This window comes from Sciurus carolinensis, chromosome 5 (assembly GCF_902686445.1).
Source record: "Sciurus carolinensis chromosome 5, mSciCar1.2, whole genome shotgun sequence".
NCBI lineage: Eukaryota > Metazoa > Chordata > Mammalia > Rodentia > Sciuridae > Sciurus > Sciurus carolinensis.
Window position 1 is genome coordinate 86496886 of NC_062217.1, and position 23887 is coordinate 86520772.

The 23887-nt window shown below is 37.4% G+C and overlaps 1 protein-coding gene across 9 annotated transcripts in view; it reads right to left on the reverse strand.

Moving 5' to 3' along the window:
* The window catches only part of Zmym2 (zinc finger MYM-type containing 2), a 91545-nt gene extending 68964 nt beyond the window's left edge, over positions 1 to 22581 (reverse strand). The window contains exons 1-4 of one of the 9 annotated variants that reach the window (XM_047553020.1): positions 22423 to 22440; positions 21366 to 21434; positions 13607 to 13667; positions 12098 to 12144 (exon numbers count right to left, since the gene is read on the reverse strand). The gene's annotated coding sequence lies outside the window, so the exon portion shown is untranslated. Of the gene's footprint in view, positions 1 to 12097; positions 12145 to 13606; positions 13668 to 21365; positions 21435 to 22247; positions 22399 to 22422; positions 22462 to 22529 lie in introns of those variants that run through there. The other 8 variants (XM_047553019.1, XM_047553027.1, XM_047553022.1 and 5 more) reach the window with 8 other exon arrangements.
* Between the last annotated feature and the right edge of the window lie 1306 nt (positions 22582 to 23887).

Here is a 23887-nt window from a genome sequence, read left to right on the forward strand (position 1 = left end):
GACCAGTAAAACAACCAAAAACAATAAAAAATAATCCTTCAGTACACATCTATCCCATTTAGCCAATGAAAAGAATATGATCTAATCCCTCATTTTCCTTATCTCATCATCTTCTTCTAATCCCTTTTTCTTGTATTCCCTGGCTCCCATGTAACTGCACAGAAAAATCTTTCTGAAAACTTGAAATCTTTCTTTGACTAATGGATGATGAGGTGGAAAATTTTTTCACTGAATGTCATAGGAATTTCTTAATTTTTAGACCACATAATTTATTACAAATTTTTAAGCTAATTTTTTTTTTTTTTAATGATGCTGGGCATCAAAGCTAAATCTAAAATTTTTAAAAGCAAAATGGAAACAGAAGTTTGGTGATCAGAGAAACAACTCTTTGAGCAAATGACATTTACACTGAAATCTAAAATAGTAAAAAGAATTCAGCTGCAGGAAAACTAGGGAAAGGACATTCCAGGCAAAGAAAAAAGTTTCTGCAAAACAAAGAGAAAATAAGGTTGCCGGATTCAAGTAAGAAAATTGCTATAGTTTGGATCCTGAATGCCCCCCAAAGCCCATGTGTTAAAAAGCCTTGGTCCCTAGTCCCAAGCACTATTGGGAGGTGGTGGAACCTTTAAAAAATACAGACTATTAAAGTCATTGAGGGTATACCCTTGAAGGAGATATTAGGATACAGGCCCTTCCTTGCTCTTTTTTTCACTTCCCAGTCACCAAGAAGTGAGCAGCTTCCTCTGCTCCACTTTCCCACCATGATATGCTTCATCATGCCCCCGCGCCTGAAAATGGTCCAACTAACCATGAACTGAAACCTCCAAAACCATAAGTCAAAATAAATTTTTTTCTCTTTGAAGTTGATTTATCTCAGGTATTTGGTACAGAAACAGCAAGATGACTAACAAGAATAAAGTCAATGTTGCTAGAACAAACTGGGAGGGGAGCTGGGCACAGGGGCACATGCCTGTAATCCCAGCAGGTTGGGAGGCTGAGGCAGGAGCGTCACAAGTTCAAATCCAGCCTTAGTAACTCAGTGAGGCCCCAAGCAACTTAGCCAGACCCTGTCTCTAAACAGTTTTTAAAAAGGCTGGGGATATGGCTCAGCAGTTAAGTGCCCCTGGGTTCAATTCCTGGTACAAAAAAAAAGTTCTCAAAAGTGAAGAAAGTTGCCCAACACCACAATCAGGAAGAAACAGAGCTCAGGATTTAAACGGTCACAACTAATATGCAATTTAGTATAAACCAATAATGCAGCTCTTTTAAATTTAAAAAGATGTAGTCACTCAATTAAACAATAACCAAATCAATATTCAAACCACACAGGCTTCAAAATGAAGAAATAGCAAGCCCTTAGAACCAGGCCAAAATGAGATTTTTAAAAATAATGAAGTTGAACTTGTAGTTGACATTTGCTTTCATAAGGTAGTAAGTATCCTGACTAAAATAAGCATTTTCAGAAAACTAAGACTCAGCCTAAATCTACAAATATTATGGTATATATAGGTTTTTAATGTATAAGCTATCTGGATCCTTTGATACTTTCTGTGTTTTAGCATGCCTAAAACAGATAATTTCTGGAACAGAAAAGCTAGAACTAACCTAATAGTACCCTCTGGAGATTACTAGGAGAGAATGTTTAGTCTCCTCGGAAAAGAGAAGAATAAATCTTTCCTTACCAGTTATTTCTCTATAATAATCTACTCAAAACAACATAATTGGGCTGGGGTTGTAGCACAGTGGAAAGCACTTGCCTCACATATGTGAGACACTGGGTTCAATTCTCAGCACCACATAAAAATAAATAAAATAAAGGTTTTTTGTTTTTTGTTTTTTTAAATAAAGGTATTGTGTCCATCCACACTTAAAAAATTTTTTTAAAAACATAACTACACAAATAAATTTGGTCACTTCTAAATGTCATTGAGAATATGCTTCAAACACAGTGCATTTAGTCCTATAAAGAAGGACAATCCAACTAAAAAGTTGACCACAATTGTCCACATAAAATCTACTATATTTAGTCACTTTTCTTTCTTGTAGTGCTGAATATAAAACTCAGGATCTCAGACCATGCTAGGCAAGCACTCTGAGTTAACCTTCCTAGCCCTTAGTAGATTTTAGGTAGATTTTCTACCTCAAATCAATTCAAATTACCTACTTAACACTGAGCAAATCATTTCTCTGTGCTTTAATTTTTACTACAGGAGGTAAAAGTGGTTTACAGGGCTGTTCTTGAAACTCGAAGAGATAACTGGCTATGAAAGTCACTTGGCACACTCCTAAACAATCACCTAACTCCTGATAATTACCAGGCAACTTTTGCCTATACCTCAGAATTTCAGTAACTCTCCAATTAATTTTTAAGTTTCTTTATGATATTCCATCATCATCGTGCTTTCAAAGTTTTATTTGCTCTTTATTTTGATTCAGTGAGACTCATTTAACACAACAGATGTTCTCATGATAAAACAATGAAAAGGTAAGGGTTAAAATAGAAATGCTGATGTATTTATTTTTTTTTTTTTTATTTATTTATTTTTTTTACGTTTACATAGGGTAATGATGTTTATTATATTTTTCCCCTCCCCCCCACCCCTCCCACCCCTCCCCACCCCTCCCACCCCTCTTTTTGATGTATTTATAAAAAGAAAACCTGAGCATGTTGATAAAAGCTGATGAAAATTCAGAAACAAAATCACAAAGAAAAATAAGGACTTCAGTGTGCTTCAACTTTTATTAATCATTTTCTCACAGGCCTATCTAAAAGCTTTGTTGGTACCATAAAAGAATAACAAAAGCAGCTAAGGTGAATTCTGTACAGCAAAGAGTCTTAGTCAATGTGTTTATGGCACTTATTACATTTCAGGGTCACTATGATTTTAATTTTAAATTTTAAGAATAAAAATTCCTTAAAAGGTAAGAACAGATCTATAAATACATATAACTAGTAAACCAGAACATATCAAATGTAATGGGAAATAACAAAAGCATTATTATTAAACTCAAGAAAAAGGTAAGTATGACAGACATGGTGGCACATGCCAAAAATCTCAGCTACTCTGGAGGCTAAGGCAAGAGGATCTCAAGTTCAAGGCCAGCTCTGGGTAACTATTAGTAAAAACAAAAAAGGCTAGGAATGTAGCGCAGTGGCAGAGCACTTGACTAGTTTGGTGCTAGGTTTGTTCCTCAGCACAAAACACAAACACACACACACACAGAAGAATATCCTTGTCCTTTTTTTTTTTTTAAGTGCTGGAGATGGAACCCAGAGCCTTGCACATGCTGGGCTGAACTATACATCTCAGTCCAAAGACATTCTTTTATTATCATCATATAGCACTGTTCAGGAAGTACCTGCAAATGCAAATACTCAAAAAGGAGAGAAATATAAAATTTTGAAAGGAAAATATTATAGTAAAAAAGTGGTTTTTTTGTCTCAAGGATCTAAAAGAATTACCTGTGTAACTAATGAGATAGATTAACAAATTATATAAAAAGTTAGTATGTAAAAAGTAATAGGATGGTCAACTGAAGACAAATATAAAATCCTGTTTCCATCCAAAAGCCAACTAAACTTATTGAACAACCAAACTAAACTTACTTACTGTACAATTAAAAAAAAAAAAAAAATCCACAAACCTACGAGAATAGAGAGAATTAAAAAGCACCTAAATTCTGAAAGAGAGAAAGCAGATAAGCATGGATTAGTTGTAAATGACTTCAATGGCCTGAAAAATATAAACCCTGAACCCACCTTAACAAAAGTTCTTAAATAACCCAATTACAAATAAACTGAAGTTATAGTTAACATTCACTTCTCCTAAGGTAGAAGAATCATAACTGACCTACCAACTTTCAGAAGAATAAGACAACAGCTCAAAAAAATCCGACAGGTTCAGAAACCAGCAGCATGATAGCCATTTCCTCTGCAAAGGAGATGAAAAGCCTAAGAGGACTAAGTAAACTAAGAGGACTGAGTAAAAGCTACTTGAAAAACAGGTACCTAGAGTCCTATCCCACTCAAATAAGAAGTCTAAATGTTTAATCATGTGGAGGAATACAAGACTGACTTTGAACAAACAATGTCAACTATATAGTTTAGCACTTTACTTTCTTTGAATATGGGGTATAAATTGAACCTATACATAGTGCTGACACTCTGACCTAACTTCTACCTAAAACACATCTATACACATAGGAAACTGGAAGACTTTTCTGGGAAATAGTACAATTTCTTTTGAACAGAAACCTCAAGCTAACCAAAAATGGAGATTTCCAAACCAAACAACCACCCAGATCATCCATACAGGAGTATAATAGTCTGACCCCAAAAGGCTCAGCATATCCAAACTACTTTTAGATACCCATTCTTAATTATCAACACACAACCAAGAATTACCTCATAGAAGAGAAAATAAATGAAAGATATGTTCACAGTGACAACATGTGGGATGAAATAAACAGAAAAACTCATCTGGGTAAAATGATAATTATAGAGGGGAGAAATCTTTTAAGAGAATTATCACTAAGCCCAGTGCAGTGGTGTACACCTATAATTCCAGCAACTCAGGATGCTGAGTCAGGAGGATCCCAAGTTTGAGACCAGCCTCAGCAACCTAGCCAGGCCCTAAGGAAAATAGTAAGACCCTGCCTCAAAATATAAAAATAAGGGGCTGGGAATATAGCTCAGTTGGTAGAGTGCCTGCCTTGCATGCGCAAGGCCCGGGGTTCAATCCCCAGCACCACAAATAAATAAATAAATAAATAAATAAATAAATAAATAAATACAAAAATAGAAAGGGCTGGGAATATGGCTCAGTGGCTAAGCACCTCTGGATTTAATCCCAGATACCAAAAAAATAAAAGAAAGAGAACCATAATATTCAATATTCAAAGAGGTAAGATATTACATCCACTAAGTAACAAGAGAATGATGAAAACTATAGAATTTTTAGAGGAAAAATGCACTTCTCCATTGAAAAACAAAAATGAAAACCACCATAGGTATCCTTGGAGAAATGGTGTATTCTACATTAGACATAAGAAATGTCAAGATGAGACCAGAATATCACACACATTACACAGCAAGAATATTACTGAAGACTACTGGGGGCTGGGAGAGATGATAAGGACTCCAGAGCCAAAACAAATAGGTTCCAACTGGCCAAAGATGGGACTATTTGAACATCAATAAAAATTATTGCACTGAATTAAAATTCATCAAATATGTTTCAATGCATGATTCACCATGACATTAACACACCAAAATCAAACCTAATTACAAAGGAAAATTCAATAACAAAGCTATCAATCCTCCTTAAGTTAATCTGTCAATTTACTCTGAACCAAATAAAAATAGATTTTTTTTTTATTTTTTTAAAGAGATAGTGTCTTGGAACCCAGTTCAGTAGTACAGCGACTGCCTAGGAAGCATGAGGTCACGGATTCAATCACCAGCAAGAAGGAGAGGGACACAGACAGACTCACTCATGTTACCCAAGCTGGTTCCAAACTCTTGGACCCAAACAGTATTCTGCCTCAGTCTCCAGAGTAGCTGGGATAACAGACACAAGGCACCTAAACTAGATTAGAATTTTTAATTATATAAACTGATTTCCAAATTTATATGAATAAACAGAAAAATTCAGAAAAAAGAGCAAAACAATAGAAGAAACTAGCATATTATGAATCGCTAAGTGAAACTCTGAGGTACAGAACATAATAACAAGCAGGAAAAAAACGAGTCTACAAAAAAAAAACCTTTCATCAATAAAGATTTCAATAGAGGATATAAATTTTTCAGTACAATAGTATGAAACAACTGGGCAGTCACTGGGAAATATTAATTTAAGTAGGACTCAGTGGAACACACCTGTAATCCCAGTTACTCCAAAGGCTGAGGCAGGAGGATCACAAGTTCAAGGCCAGTTTGGGCAACTTAGTGAGACCCTCTCTCAAAATAAAACAAAAAGGGTTAGGGTTTAGCTCAGTGCCCAAGAGGCCCTGGGTTCAATCCCCAGTACTACAAAAAAAAAAAAAAAAAAAAAAAAAAATACACATATGACATTGAATCCCTGTCCCACACCAAAATAAATTCCAATACAAAAGTAAATTTTTAAATGTGAAAATGGATAAATTAGAATATTAAATTTTTAAAATCATCTTGGAAATTGACAAGGTCCTTGGAAATATGACAAAAAATAGAGGCAGATAGACTTTAGACAAAATGGTGAAGCAGAAAGATCTAGATTTGGGTAACTCTATCTAAGCAACCATTGAGTTGGAAAGAATGATTGGATCCAACTACTTTGGATCTCTGGAGCCCAGCTGGACACATAACAACCAGGGGAATGTTTGACAAGGAAGCTGTGTATCATTCAATAAGTAAATAGCACAAACCAGCCACCATTCTCCATTCCTCACCCCACCTTGGCTCTGGGGATAGAATGCTGCATTCCTAGAGCAGTTGTACGGACACAAGGTTAGTAGTGAGAACCTTTTACCAAAATTTGTGTATTATATGTTTGGGTTAGTCAAGAGTAAATATTCTCTTGGTTTTACCTCTTTGGACAGCAGTAACTTCTCCTGTGGTACCAGAAGACCCAGACTTGACCCTTTTATTAATTTTTATATTCTCATCCCAACACTTAGGGAAATCTTTGTCAGGTCACTACTTCTTCATAACAATAAGAGAACAGAAATTCAAGTAACCAAAATCAAGAAAAAGTATGTCAAACCAAGAATCCTATACCAAGCAAAAAAAAAAAAAAACTCTACAAATATAAGGAGAAATTAAGACATTTCCAGATGAGCAAAAGCAGAGGGAGTTCATTTCCTATAGATCTGCCCAACATGAAATACTACAGAGTCCTCCAAGGAAAAAGGAAAAACTCCCAGATACTCAGGAGGCTGAAGCAGAAAGTTAATAAGTACCAGGCCAACCTACACAACCTATAAGACCCCGTGTCAAAAGAAAAAGGGCTGGTGACATAGGTCAGTGGTAGAGTACTTGCTAGCATTCTCAAAGTTCCAGGTTCAATCCCCAGTACTCCCACTCTCCCCCAAAAAAGGAAAAACATAATGAACAGTAACTCAATGCTATAAAAAGAAATAAAAGATATAAGTGAAGGTAACTAGAGGTCAACTAAAAATGCCAGTTTTAATGTGTAGCAGTACATACTACTCAAAATTGATATTATTTGCAATATACTGTTATAATTTTAAGATAGTCATTTTAATCCCCATGATAAACACTAAGAAAGTAATTTTAAGACATACAGAAGAGGAATCAAGATGGTACAACAACAAAAAAAAACACAAAATATGACAGTAATTGAGGCAATGAGAAGAAAAAAAGACATTAAAAAGAGGCACAGCTAAATCCTTATCAACATTTACCATAAATGTAAATAGAGCAAATTCTCCCCCTATGTAAAACAGACATGGCACACTGAATTTTAAAAAAATATGATCTGTTCATATGCTGTCTGCAAGAGATTCACTTTAGACCCAAAGAAGTTGAGAATATAAAGATGAAAAGGATATTATATGCAAATACTAACTAAATGAGAACCTCAGACAAAATAAACTTTAAGCTAAAAAATGATACAAGACAAAGAACGTTATATGTTGATAAAAGGTTCACTCCAGCAAGATGTTTAACAATTTTAGACATAAAGACACCTACCTAACAACTGAGCCTAAAAATACATGGAAGCAAAATGCATCAAAATTAAAAGGAGAAATAGACAATTTTATGAAAATAGCTGGAGATTCCAATATACCAACTTTTTTTTTTTTTTTTTTTTTTTTTTTTGTACCAGGGATTGAACTCAGGGGCACTTAACCACTGAGCAACAACTGCAGCCCTTTATGGTATTTTATTTAGAGACAGTATCTCATTGAGTTGCTTAGGGCCTCACTAAATTGCTGGGGCTGGCTTTGAACTCACAATCCCCCTGCCTCAGGTTCGCAAACTGCTGGGCTTATAGGTGTGCACCACTGCTCCTGGTCCAATATACCACTTTCAATAGTAGATAAAACAACCAGGCAGAAGATTGAAGAGGATTTGAAAAGAAGGCATATAATTCAGCACTCCACCCAACAACAATAAAACACACATTCTTCAAAAAGTACACATGGGTCAGGTGTGGTGGCATAGGCCTGTAATCCCAGCAGCTCAGGAGGCTAAGGCAGGAGGATCTTGAGTTCAAGGCCAGCCTTAAAAATGCAGCAAGGCCCTAAGCAACTCAGCAAGACCCTGTCTCTAAATAAAATATAAAAAAAAGGTTGAGGATGTAACTTAGTGGTTAAGTTCTCCTGGGATGAATCCCCAGTACCAAAAAAAAAAAAAAAGTGATGTCACATTCACCAGAATAGACCATATGTTAACTACAAAACAAGTCTTTATAAGTTTAAAAGGAATAGTATGATACTATCTTGTCAAATCACAATAGAATTAAACTAGAAATAGCAGGGGGGAAAAAATCAGAAAACTCACGAACACATGGGAATTACACAAACTCTTAAAAAACCAATGAACCAGAGAAGAAATCACAAAGGAAATGAGAAAATACTTTGAGATGAAAATAAACAAAACATAACCAAAACTTATGATACAGTGAAAGCAGGGATCAGCAGGAAACTAAGTGGGAGGAGGAGGTAACAAGAGCTGGATGTCCAAAAACTGGAAGGCTTATTCATGGTGGTTGAATGTATACTGCGGAAAACAACACTTGTTCAAAAAGTCATACATGAATTAACATATGACCCATCAATTTTACTACTAGGTACATATCCAAAAGAACTGAAAACAAAGGACTCAAATGGATACTTTTACACCAATGATCAGAGCAGCATTTTTCACAATGGACCAAAGAGTTTGGAAAAACCTTAGTCTCCATCAACAAATGAACCAACAAATGCTGATCTGTGTATCAATTAAATAGTACTTAGCCATAAAAAATCAATGAAATTCTGACACATATAACATGATACCTTGAAAACATTAAGCTAAATGAAATAAGTCAGACACACAAGGATGAGTATTAAATGATTTCACTTGTAGGGTACTTAGAATAGGCAAATTCATAGAGACAAAGGAAGAATAGAGGTTACCAGGGGCTTTCCAGCCCCCGGGAAACTGGGATGGTTTAAAGTGTAGTTTTTCTTTGGGGCAAAAAAAAAGTTCTGGAAAACAGACAATGATAGTACTTAGTGTTGACGGGCTAAAGGTGAAGGAGAGGAGTCTCAGAATGATCTTCAGGCTGGGTGTGGTGTTGTGTTCCAGTAATCCCAGTAGCTGGGGGAGGGGAGGGGCTGAAGCCGGAGAATTGTGAGTTCAAAGCCAGCCTCAGCAACCGCTCAACCACTGAGCCACATCCCCAACCCTATTTTGTATTTTATTTAGACAGGGTCTCACTGAGTTGCTTAGCACCTCATTTTGCTGAGGTTGGCTTTGAACTTAAGATCCTCCTGCCTCAGCCTCCTGAGTTACTGGGATTATAGGCTTGCACCATGCCCAGCTTGTTTTAGTTATCTCAAAGATTTGTTGTAAAAGTTTGTGGCTATATTATAAGAAGTATAAGGGCATAATCTGTTTGTAATCTATTATTGGTTCCCTGATCCTTTTCCCCACTGTTCAGAGATTATCAAGTTAGTGTTTATTACTTCAAGCCTTTTTCTACATGTATTAATATGTAGTAATTTGTGTGTATATTTTAAAACATGTATACTACACATATTTTTATGCAACTTGCTTATCTTTTCCCACTTGTTAATGTCTTCTTGAAGATAATACTGCAAGAAGTATACTTGTTTGAGTTCATGTGTATGTTCTCTAAGATTCTGAAAGTAGGAATTGCTGTCAGTATATGCATATTACATATATATACAACTGTATTTCTATCAGTTTCTTCACATTCTTCCCAACACTGCATATCATCAGATAGCTAATTTTTTCCTGATTTAATAATGTGTTCTTTTAAAATATGGATACCCTGTTATATTTGTTACAAATACAATTTTTCAGTTTGTATCATTTTCTATTATGTTACTGCATTATAATTATACTTAATAGTGGGTTTTACTGTGATAGTTTCACACATGCATATAGCGTGATTTGCTCCATGTTATTCCCTGGTACTTCCCCTTTCCCTCCTCTTCTTCCACTGATCCCTTTCTAATGGTCCCTGTTCTATTTGTTTTTTTTATTTCTTAATTAGTGTATTATAATTATACATAAGAGTGGAATTCATTATGATACAGTTATACATACATATAGTATAATTTGGTTGATTTAATTCCCCAATACCTATGTTCCTCCCCCCAACCCCAGTTTGTATGTTTTCAAGCCTTATTTATGGTGTGTAAACATTTTTAATGTAATGGGAAAAATTCACTTCAATATTCCAAGAAATAGAAATAATTATTGCAAGAAATGTGCAAGACTTTATTGAAGGAAACAAAAATAATACTGTAGGGGTTACAAGAAAACCTGAATAAGATATGCACGTGTATGAATGGAATGGTCTCCAAAATAAATCCTGAAACTGTCCACTTTTTTATCAGTAGAGTAGGTATCTCTACTGATACCTCTTTTCTCTGGAAAGCCATAAATTTTCTGATGGATTAGTTACATTACCTTCTATATTCCTCAGATTATGCAAAAGATTTTTTTTCATAAATATCAGGTATTTTTTATATACACTTTTATTTTATTTATTTATATGTGGTGCTGAGGATCGAATCCAGTGCCTCACACATGCTAGGCAAGCACCCTACCACTGAGCCACAACCCCAGCCCCTCTAAAAGACTTTTTAAAAATTATTTTGGACTACACTATTTGCTTTCTACACGGCTTTCCAGTATATGTAGGAGAAAACCTATAATTCTTCTCTAAGTGTTAAGACTCCTGCAAAATTTGATCCCTGCTTACAATCCAGGCTCACTTTCAGCACTATTCTCCCTTACTTCGTTTATTAAGTTTCAGCTAAATCATTCTTTCTTTTGATTTGTGGGTGGGTCCAAGTTTCCCCCAATATCAGGACCTTTATACTACGTGTTCTTCCTCTGCCTGAAAGGCTCCTTTCATCATTTCTCTAAGTCTCAGCTTAAATGTCACTCTCAAATATCTATGTCAAATACTCCACCTACCCATCCCTGATATAATCAGGCTTCCTTGTTACACTCTCACATCACATATACATTTCCTCAGCTGTACTTATCTAATTTGTAATATGTTTACTTATTTGTAATCTGTATTCCCCATTAGACAGTATGCTCCATGAGGACAAAGACCTGTATTCTCATGGCTTCTCAATACAACACCTGAACTTAATGTAGTGTTCAGCCAATATTTACTAAATATTAACTATTTTTTCCATAATAAAAAGAGATAACAGGGCTTGGGTTGTGACTCAGGGGTAGAGGGCTTGCCTAGCATGCGGGAGGTTCAATTTTCAGCACCACATACAAATAAATAAATAGTCCATCAACAACTAAAAAATATTTTTAAAAAAAGAAGAAGAAGAGATAATCATTTAAGATAGAGTTTTATTCTTTGTTTTTCAGCGTTTGTTGTTGTTTTGGTTTTTTTGTTGTTGTTCTCCCTTAGTCCCACTGAATTCTCTCTTTTCCTTCCTCTGTGCCATAAGAAAATCACTTCATCCCTGAGCCTCAGTTTTCCCACTATAAAACAGGAAATTAGAATAACTTCCTTGAAAGATAAGTAAATTTGAAAATATCTCTATCCTATGTCTTTGGCCATGATTTTTATTATTTCTCTTTTAATCTACATAATTCAGTTAGTAACATGGCCTTAATCCCCAGTAAAAGGTTATCATACCCTATTTGTTCCCCTTAATCAAACAGGTTAAATAAACCTACACTAGATTCTCCAAACATAGTTTACAAACTACAAGTAATTTCAACTTGTTAATTTGAAAATAAACCATCAAAACACTTATTTATACTTATGATCACTTGGTATTACAAATCCATGCTCTTTTTTTATTATGATTTTCCCTGATGTTTAAACATGATGGTGTTGAGGGCTTTAAAAAAAAAAAAAAAAAAAAAAAAAAACTTTACCTTCTTTATGTGACTTCGAATGTTCCATGATTAAGACCTCATCTAACCTAAGGAAACAATAATACTTGCATCAATAAGCAAATGAGATCACAGATTCAAAAAGGCTAGGCTTCATATACTAAAAATTTATTTCTCCAACAAAAATTACTTCTCCAATACAGATTATTATTAAATAAAATCTATTGCCTCTGATTCAAAGACTAAACACTCATGACAGTTTTTACCAGCATTTGTTCCTCAAATCATGTTCTTCAGAGAGTTCACTACTTTTAAAAATCAAAGAAATACAGAATATGAAATATACCAAAGGAAATAATTTTCCCTTAATAAACAAATTTCAGGAAAGAAACAATCCTATTATTTACAATTCAATGCAGTTTGTTTAATTATCTAGTAAATACTTAAAGCTCTTTAAAACAAGCTTGAAGCAGTTAGGCCATTTTTCACTTACCACTTTTATTCAATCCCTTCATGCCTTGAGTTTTACTTTTCATGAGTTTTATGACAAGTCTACCAATAACTACTACCATTTATAAAAGATATGCTTGATACCAGTCTCATCACAACTACCTTGAAATATATCTTGTAAGTAAAAAATATATTATTATCCTATTATGCAAATAAGCTATTCTCTATAATCAAGTCAATCTCCTAGGGTACACAGTTCACAAGTGGCAAACTCAAAATTTGTACCTAAAGTCCACATATCTTTCACTAAACCACATTATCACCCAATCAAACAGGATTGAAACTTGTGAACTACTCTAACACACTGGTCATTTTAGAATTAAACCATCAGTTGAAAATGTTTGCAACATACAGGGAAGGGGATGATTACAAGAATACAAGACTGTGTCATATATATCAACTACTGATAGCTGACAGTATACATGAAAAATATTAGTACAATGAACACCAAAACACTCCTAAGAATATATTTAAAATCTTAAACATGGGTGTCAAGAGGAGTGGGATTATGCAGGAACTTACGTTTTCTAAGTCATATACTCCTTTGCTACTTTAGAATTTTTAAAGGTGTTTTATTTTATAACCAAAATATTAAGAACTGTCCTTTCTTATGTGCATATAATTATTCATTTATGCATACTGCCTGATATACTTCACTGTTTGGGCGTTTTTTGTTTTGATAATTATTCATTTATGCATACTGCCTGTTACACTTCACTGTTTGGGCGTTTTTTGTTTTGCTTTTTTGCAGTGCTAGGGACTGAGCCAAGGGCCTACTGCATGCTAGGCAAATGCTCCCCAGAGTCATATCCCCAGCCTCACTTTATTGTTTATATTCATTCATTTATATGATTATCTCTCCAAAATGGGCCTACCTAAAAAAACTTCTTTTTCTTTTCCTTGGTGCCAGTGACTAAATCCAGAGCCTTGCGCATACTAAGCAAGCACTGAGCTTCATCACCAACCCAGATTTCTTCTTTTAATGTTTTTAAAAGCCAGATTGTTTGTATTTTGTTTCACATGCCAACACAAATCCCTCACCTTTTTTCAATTGAGTGATGTGATAAGACTGGATTTCAGGAAAAATTAATCTGGTTATAGACTGGAAGAAAGAATAGGAAGAAATTACATTGTAAATAAATTCCTTATTTTCTAATACAATGGATTAAGGTAAAAGTACAAAGTAGAAGAGGAGCGATCTAAGGATAGTATAGTAACAGATAAGGTCATTTACAACATTTGAGAGTATAATGAAGTAAGTGAAAGTGATGGCCAGAAGTATGAGATCACATTAAAATTCAAAATTTCAGAAATCAAAAGAATTTATTTATGAAACTTCAAACTTAAATGTTAAATCTAAAACATTAAATTTCAAATGTTTAGAAGTAAGACCATAAAGCAATAATTAAAGATTCAGCAATTAGGTCCTTAAGGACTTCAATACAGTAGATTTAGTATAACGTTGAGAGTGCAAATCAAAGAATGAATTTCTTTCAAAAAGTATAGGGAAAAGAAGAAATTTTTAAAGAAGAGGAAGCTATCTGAGTTTGAAAAGGATGCAGAAATGAATCAAACAACATTACCGTATATAAATTTATGATTACACAAATGGTATGCCTTTACGCCATGTACAAACAGAGAAACAACATGTATCCCATTTGTTTACAATTAAAAAAAAAAAAGAAAAAAGAAAAGGATGCAGAGATTCTGGAGGACAGAGCACTTAACCATACTTGTAGACTAATTAAGAAAGGAGCAAGCAGAGGGAAGTTGGAGAAGATGTAAATCATTCTAGAAACTACCAGATGAGACACCATAAATTTACTGCACCAGTGATGGGAAAAAATTCATATTTGGTCCCAATAGGTTAATTGTAGCTGCTGTTAACTGAGCACCTATTATTGGTTAGTCACCTACTCTTATACTTTGTTCTCCAGTTCTGGGGATAGAATGCAAGGCAAGCACCTTACCACTCACTGAGCTACATCCCTAGTTCCCCTATACTATTTTAATCCTTACTTCAGCAATCTCAGGAAAAAAGGCATTACTGTATTCATTTATCCAAATGAGTCAACTGAAGCTCAGAGATTAAGTGACTTGCCTAAGATTACCAATGGGTGTTAAGAGTAAAATTGCTTTTTAATAGTTTTATTGAGGCATTCTTTACATTTGGTAAATTTTATTTAAGAGAAAACTTTGATAAATTTTAGTATATGTACACTTAATGCAACCATCACCACAACCCAGTTTAGAACACTCAATCACCCCTCCATGAGCAGGGCAAATTTTATCTCCGTCTGACTCCAAACAAGTCATGCTACAAATCTCTTAGGCAATACTCAGGTTTAAAAAAAAAAAAAAACAACTTTTTTTTAGGCAGAAAAACTACCAAAAAAAAAATAGAGAAAAAAAAAACAAAGTTGTAAAAGTTGTTATCCTTCTAATCTTCTTAGGCCTCACTAGTTCCCTTTCTACATGAGGCCCCAACATGCCTCTATACCCTGTTGTTATCCCATAATCTCATAAACTCACAAAATTTACTAAAATTTGCAAGTATGCCTCCTGAAAGTACAGCACAATCAGATTTAAGAAATTAGATGCTATTCCAGATACCTTGTGTTCTTTTTTAGAAATGATAAGGGAGTTATGAAAGAGAAAGGCAGATGAAACCTGAAGTCCAGAAGAAAAGCAAGATGAAAACATCTCTCCTTTTGAGATGCAAAAGGTGACATACAAGTAGAGGGATCATAGAATAAAAAAAGTCAGGAGTTTGTGTCATGGAGGACAAACTAACCAAGCAGAAGCTTTACTTTTATAAGGAATGTAAAACTGTCTGAAGACACAGGGCAGAATAACTTCATAGGCAGGAGTTAATACTCCTTTGTTAACTGGACTACATATTAAAACAAACAAGTAAAAAAGTGAAACAATATACAATCAAAGGTATAAAGCTAAAATTAGATAAATTTGTAGATTTTTAACACAACAAATATTATTACATCAAAATCAAACACTTAATCATGAACATATAAGAATTCAGATCCAGGATGAACAGTCCTTATCGAAATGCTTGAGATCTGAAGTGTTTTAGACTTTGGATTATTTAATGTTTGCATATACATAATGAGATATCTTGGGGATAGGACAAGTCTAAACACAAAATTCATTCATTTCATGTACACCTTCATACACATACCCTATGTGTTACTTTACACAATATTTTTAGCACACCTATGTTTTGACTTCACCCTGCCGAAGGAGATCAGATATGGAATTTTCCACTTGTTAGCATCACCTTCTGGGCTCAAAAAGTTTCACATTTTGGAGCATTTTGGATTTCAGATTTTCAGATCAGGGATGTTCAACCTGAACCATGTTGGGACCAGAAACAATTAAAATAACTTAATTAAAATAAACTATGACAAGCTTGGAAGGCAAAAAAAAAAAAAAAAAAAAAAAAAGTATAAATCTGAAAAAAATAAAATTTCATTTAAGCTAAAATTTCACATCCATTCAAGTCTTAAATGTCCTATAGAAACACAAATCACTAACCTAATAATCACTAAGCTTAGCCAGAAACTTTGAAATTCCAAATTAGGGTCCTAGAGCACAGCATCAGAAATCTAGATGACAGACTCTAGAAGCAAAGAGTCAAAGAAACTACTAACTTACTTACTATTAACAGAACACAACTTTTATGACTACCAAATACATAGTACATGTTCTAATATCCAATTTGTTAAATAAGTGATTTCTACAGTTCCTTGATTTTTACCCTGAACCATTCTCCACCTAAATACTGCAAGAACACTACTCTCAGTAGGTAAAAGACATGCCTCTTTAGTGAGTGAATATAAAACTATCCCAGTATTACAAGGAAAATTTCTTTTTTTAATGTTTTTAAATTAAACCAAAATTTACTTCCAAATTCTTACCCTAGTTCATTCAAAGTTTGGGGGTGACTATAGCAACAGTAATACACACATGCATTTCCATAAACCAAAAAGACTGAAGGGTTTTTCATACTTTTACAATCACGATAAAAGAGTATTCTGTCCACAATCTCTAACTGTGCATCACAATTTTACTTAAATTAGCTATTTATTTTTCTTAGCCAACCTAGATGTATGGTTAGAAAGTAACTTTGTATGGTTACAAAGTAATTACAACAGATTTTCCCAACTTTTATAATTTGAAGTTGTAACAATTAATTCTATTCCTGGAATATTCATCTTAAAAATTACATCTCAGCATATCTTTTTTTTCAACTTAACATTACTTTTAAAATTGACAAACTTAAATACTCAATAATTTAATCCATTATTGTTGCATCATTCTATATATAGGACACCTATTAAAACTTAAGTTGAGCAATTTGACAGGTGTCCTACAAAATCTTACAGGTACAGGTTTTTTATGCATGGCATACATACAGGGCAATGGGGCAAAATGGTTTAAGGATAAAGTGTTTTCAAACCCCTCAGACTAATTTATTAATTCACAAAAACAAACTAGCCTTCATATTCACTGAAGAGAAAAAAATCTAGAACCCTATGGAGAAGTAAGAGAGAACCTAACCTGGTGCTTGGTAGCCAACTGATATTAAAGAAGATGATTCAAATTCTCTGGCAATAATTTGGTACTGTTTCAAGAATAAAAACAAGATAACCTGTACTAATGAAACATAAATATGCAGTTTAAAAAAAACAGACCTATTAAATATTCATTACTATTCTCCTAATACACAAAGTTTTCTCATAAATCATTTCTTAAAAGAGCAAACATTAATATTTAGAGAACATGGATCAAATCAGTAAAAATACCAAGTTAGGCACTTCTTTCAAATTAAACACCATAATTCTTCGTATTAAAAATAAAACAGAAATCCCAATCTAGTCATGTGATTTTGATAACTAATCACTACTAAATAGATTTTTCAATCATTTACAAAAATTTATTCTGCAACTCCACAGAAGTGCTTCAAGTATTGTATTAAACTACATTTAAAAATTGATATATTCTAAAATAAAACAACAAATATGTTCAAATATGTTGTAATTCAAATTTTAACACACTTTAAGAAGACCAACTCATCTTGCTAATTTGGTGCTGGCCTCCATAAAGATCTTCCCCTATCTTAACTTAAAAAAAAAAAGCAAAAAAAGCCACTAAGATACTAAGATTACAAAATGAGTTGTCTTCAAAAGTTTGCAAATAAAAATCTGCAATTCCAACCAAGTAAAACAGAATTTTTCTGGCTGGTATACAACCAAAATAAAATATAAAAATAAACTGCAGCCAGCACACGCCTGTAATTCCAGTGGCTCCAGAGGTTGAAAGGAAGATTGGGAGTTCAAAGCCAGTCTCAGCAAAAGAGAGGCGCTAAGCAAATCAGTGAGACTCTGTCTCTAAATAAAATACAAAATAGGGCTGGGGATGTGGTTCAGTGGTCAAGTGCCCCTGAGTTCAATCCCAGGTACACCCCTCCAAAAAACTGCAATTGTTACCCACAGCTCTATAGTTCAAATTTATGCATTTACCCAACAGCAATTTTTCTCAGTAACAACTTTCAAAAGTCTTACATATTAGACTTCTGCATAAGAATATTTAGATTTGAATATTTCAAAAGTCCTATTCAATCAATTTTATAATCCATATTCTATGCTCTGACAGGTCTATCCCTGTCAGAAAATTAATCAACTGAAATTTTAGAAAAAAAAAAAAAAGAAGAAAGAAAGAAAAGAAAATGCAGAGTCTAAGCAATCTGCTTTTCTAACTTAAGATATTCTACAAAAAATACAGTTGGAAGAACCAATAGGAGAAACCACTTTAGTCTGGGCTCTCTCTGCATTCCCTAAAACACATGAAGTTGAATACGCCAAAACCTTCTTATAATAAATGTCATTTAACATAATAAGGCATATGTTGATAACACTGTCAAATGAAGTGGAGACAGATATTAATGCCTAGAGACAGAATATATAAAACTTCCACACCTTTTGACACAGTTACAGAATTTTGTACAAATTCTTTCCATCACTGTAATACCAGAACATCTGATTAAAGGCCAAGATTGACTGCCGCAACAGCACCGTTTGTGCACTTTTGTATCTCAAACAAGAGCAAAATACAATAAAATGATAAACATACAAATACTGTCATACAAAGATGGTATGACAAGTTCCACATCCACTCAAATCTAAAATGTTATTAAGTCAGTTTCTGTGGAATACCTGAGTGATTCAGGGATTTCTCCCATTTGTGAGATTCAAAAGTTCAGCCCATGAGATTATGTAAAAGCAGAAAATGGAAAAGTAGGGATGACTTCATATCTTTCTCCCAACTATTTCAAAGGATAGGTGGTGGAGGAGAAAAGAGTATGCACTAAGGAAAAAATGCCATAAAATTGCAAAGTATTTTAAACATTAAAATACTTTGAAAATATATATAAAAGCATCTAATTCACATTGAGTGCTCAATAAATATTAGAACATAAACTTATGTAAGGTTGATCAAAATTTGTTGATTACCTTCATCTTCATCTTACTAATATGTAGTACATTACAGCACCATTAGCTGATGTTTTTAAATAGACTTTTTAAATTCTGAGCTATATCATTAAACAAAATAAGAACCACATTTCGGTATTATTTTTAAAAATCACTGGTTTCCATTAGCATTCATGTATTACCATCAAAGAAAAATCCTGATTTGTAAGCTTTCTATATCAGTTATCTCCAAATGACTACCAAACATAACTAATTATCAAGTTTCCCCTATCAACAACATGATAAAAATTGTAGAAATGGAAATTTTTTGTAAAATTATACAGTAATGATAAGCACCACCCATCTATCTGAAAGACCTGCTCCTTGACCCATCATATTTGAATGATCTAATGACTAAAGAGCTTCAAACTCATCAGATAAATTACATTCATCAAGTTACAGTATTTAGGAGACAATATGGGTTATAAATTGTACAGACACATTGAAAAACATAAATTCTGATCCAAACTTACCCTATTAGTCTTGAAATAAGGCAGTATAAGAAGCTAATTGATAACATAAGTAGGAGGAAGACCAGTGGAGTACAGAAAGGAGAACAGAAGGGAAGAGGGAAGGGAAAGAGTAAGTACTGGAGACTGAAATGGAGCAAATTATTATATTCCATGCATGTATGATTATGTCAAAATGCAACTGAATATTATGAACAACTACAATGCACTCGTGAAAACATTTTTTTAGAAAAGTTAACTGATAACTGTGATTCTCTTAATTTTAAAAGGGTACTCAACAAGATTCAAGTACTTTTGTATTTGTTTATACACCCAAGAAGTAAAAGGCCATGGATTGAGAAGACTAATGAATATTTCTCACTGTCTTGAAATCCGAATTTACAAAATGAGCATGCATTTTGAAACAGTACTGCATAATTGCTGAACTTAGACTCTGTAATCAAACTGAATAAGTATAAATCCTTGCCTTGCCAAATATTACTAACTGGGTTATCTTCACATTCCTGTTTCCTCCTCTACAAATGTGGAATAAAAACAATATTACATCACTGGGTTGTGAGGATTAAATTAATACATGTTAAAAATTAGTTTGGACATTTTGGTTTCATAATTTTAGAAGTAAATGATGGGTTCAAACATAAACTTAAAAGTTTTCACAATAAACCTTTTATAAAAAATGAAAATTGGACTGACATACAATATGGGCTCAATTAATACTATTTTTATTCTATTTTTATTACCCTGTAGACTATTTGCTAAGATTAAGGAAAGTAACATTTGAAAATGTCTTCGCACTGTGTCTAAAATCAGGAGTATTTAAGGTGTCTTCCTTCACAATCCATATTCAGAAAATCCTTACCTCCAATTAAATTTTTTTAACTCCTTTAGTCTTCATATTTAAGCACAAGCTCTGACACTTATGATCCACCTCTAACACAGTCTACAAGTTACAGTATCAACTGTTAAGGGGCTCAAGAGATACAATGTGTCCAAAGTGCTGATTTCACTGATATTTTGTAACTATTTTCAACTGACTGAAAGAAAAGTTTGGTTCTTTTTATTCCACTGTCTAGCACATAACAAGATTGCCCTAAAAACCCCGAATTATAGGCATTTAATATAATTCCCAGGTTAACATTCAAGAATGACTCTTAAGTGAGGACTAAAACAACACTGGAGGTGATGGAGTAACTGCTCTGGTCAGCATTCTGCGTGGTGCGATTAAGAGCAGATTCTAGAGAAGTGAACGTCATGCACTTTGCTAAGCAAATACACGAAAAAGATCGAGCAACTCTAGAACCATAATGAGCCAAATTTGAGTTTTTGATGAGACAAAAAGATAAAAGGGACTCTCTATGTTTCCAATCCCTTAATCAATTCTCCAATGTGAAAGAAGAAAAATGTTAAAAGATGGTTGCATGCATAGCATTTAAAACGAAATACCGTTAATTCCCACTTTGGAACTCTAGAGGGCACCAGAAATATGCCCTCCTTCGCACCACCCCTCCTCCCCGGTAACGTGAGCAGCTGCAGAAGCCCGTCGTCTGGTTGCTGAGGTTGGTATTGCAGCAGCAGGAGCGATGTCTGCAGCGGTGGAAACAGCAGCGCCCACTCCCAGCTGCCTCACCAACCATTACACGGGCTTCGCCCCGAGGGCAGCTGCCACCCAAGGGAAAGCTCCTCCCCCTCAAAACAACCCGGAGGGCCAAGTCCCATGGCTGAACCCCTACAACCTGACAACGTCCTTTATAAAGAGCAACATATTAGGGGCAAAGGACTCACAATCGGGGTGTTTTCTTTCCTACTTTCTGCCAGAGATGCACCAGACAGAGTTGAAGGCAATTCCTGGACCTGGGATAAAAAGGAAATGAAAAATTGATCAAGATCACCCAACCTGGTGGGATCACCAAGGCTTTTCTTCCAGAAGGAGGCAGAGAAGGGAATGAGAGGTCAAGGAGGTTCGGCCCTTCTATTATTACCCGCACCCCGGGCACAACAGCCCCCTCCTACCAAGTGGAGCAAAATAAGGAAAAAAATATATATGGGGCCAAAACCCAGGTGAAAAGGAAAATCTGGAAAGGAGGGGGGCCTAAGGGCATCCAGCATGGTACTGGAAAGGGAGGGGGGAAGGGCAAACATTGCCCCGACGCCAGCAAGGGATTTGTATTCCCTCCTAAATTTGCCCACCTAGCGTCATCCCCGTCAAACTCGACACTAATTTGGAGGTAAGGGGCAGCTCACGTCACCGCTGGGTGGATAACGCCCATGCTTGCCCTGAGCAGTTGCCCTGGGCCCGAGGTTTGGCCCCCCCCTGCAGTCGGCGACCGGCAGCGCTGCCTCCCCGTCCGCCATTAGAGACCCAGCCAAACAATACGTGAGGAGCCAGGGCCGCGCAGCGCAGCCAAGGGGAAGAGAAGAGCGAAGGAGGGAACCTGGCGGGGCATTAGCAGGAACCCTCGCCCCGAAAAACTTGGGGACCCCGGTTCCGGCCGACAAGGTGGAAACGCAACCTGGAGAGCGGGAGAGCCGGCCAGCCCGAGAACCCCTCCCCCCGCCCCCCCCCCGCCCGCAGGAAAGAAAAGAAAATACCCCAAGACCTCCCGGCAGCCCGCCGCCCCCACCCCGGCGGCCCCATGCGACCCCCGCCCCTGGCGGCCGCCTCACCCGGCCCGCCCGGCCGCGCCCGCACTCCTGCAGCCCTCGGGCCGCACGCAAAGGCGCCTGTGACATGAGCGCGGCCCGGAGCAGCCCCCGAGGCCCCGACGCCGCAGCGGCGACGGCGGCCGCGCCGTGGGGTATTAAGCCCGGGTCGGTGGGAGGCTCCGGAGGCTGCCCTCACCCATCTCCGCCTCCCTAGTCGCCTCCGCCTCCGCCTCCTCCTCTGGAGGCTGCGCTGCTCCACTCTCGGCGGCCCTAGACTGCAAAGACAGCGGGGATAAGCCTCACCCGGTTCTGGCTGCGGCTCCGCGGAACGAACCTCCCCTCCCCCGGCCCACCCCCCTTCGGCGACACGCACAACTCCACTCGGTCCAGTCCCGGCTTTAGCGCTGGTGAGGAGGAGGAGGAGGCGGAGGCGGCAGTGCGGCCGAGCCCCGGGAGGCCCCGCCCTCCACATGCTCATTGGCTGAAGGCAGAGGCGGGCCAAGGCCCTTCGGGCACATCCATTGGCTACATCTGCTTTCCTTCAGTACCCCCCTCGGTGGGGTGGTGCATGCGGCTGTCCGTCAGTCTCGGGCCACACCTCCGACTCTGCCGTTCCACTCCCCCCTCCGTGGGTCTTCGGCTTCGGCCTCGTCCCCTCCCCTAGGTGCCCCCGCCCCGCCCCGCCCCCACCCACCGGGTCTGCCAGGGTCAGGAGCCCGAGTTGTCTTGCCCGCCGAACCGGCCTTGGCTCCTGCTCGGGGTCCCGTGCTCTAGGGAACGGGATAACAGGAGCGACTGAAGCGGGGCCGCCTGCCCTCGCTCGGGCCCGGGCGTCCAGGCCGTCGCCGCGGCTCCCAACGAATCCGCCCGAGGAGAGACGCGGCCTCGATGCCCCAACGTCCACCCTGTCCAGTCCCTGGAAGGCCCCCGCGAGGGGAGAGGCCGGGGAGGACTAAAGCGAGGATGAGGGGGCGGTTGGGGCCGCAGCCGAAGTGGGTACCTGGGCCCTCTGAGGACTGTGGAGGCGCCTCCACCCTCGCCTCGCCCCCGTGGGGAACAGTCCCCCCACCTCCCGTCATGGCTGCAGCAGGAGGAGAGGACGTCCTCCATTTTGTTGGAACTGCTGGGGGAACTTGGGAACCATTCAGAACCAAACCCCATGGGACTGGGAAACTTGTCCCCGAGCAGCCCCGACTGGGCTCTTGTTCGGCGGAAAGAATGGCTCCTGCTTTCGTAGTGGGAGTCCGCGGGGCAGTGGGGGGCAGCGTGACCAGGGGGAGACCCAGATGCCGCTGCCCAGTTCCATCAGCCAAAATGGAGGGAGCTGCGGGCTCCCCTGAGCGGGGCTTCTGCCCACCAGAAGGACCAAGCTGTCCCGGGGCGTCTTTCGGCACCGCTGTCGCCCACGCGGTAGCCCGGGCGTTGGCCCTCCTACACCTCCACCATCTCCTGGTCCTCAATGGTTGATAGAGGCTCCACTCTACCACCATCGCTGAGGCCCCTGGAGCCCTGTTGGGTGCAGACGGAGTCCTGTGCCCCGGGAGGGTGGTCCAGCACGAGGATCTTCTCTTTTGTTCCTCGTCTACACCTACGTCTTCAGTGGACGTCATGGTGTTGATTTCTAAGACTCCACAAAAAGATGGAAGTGATGCCTCACTCTC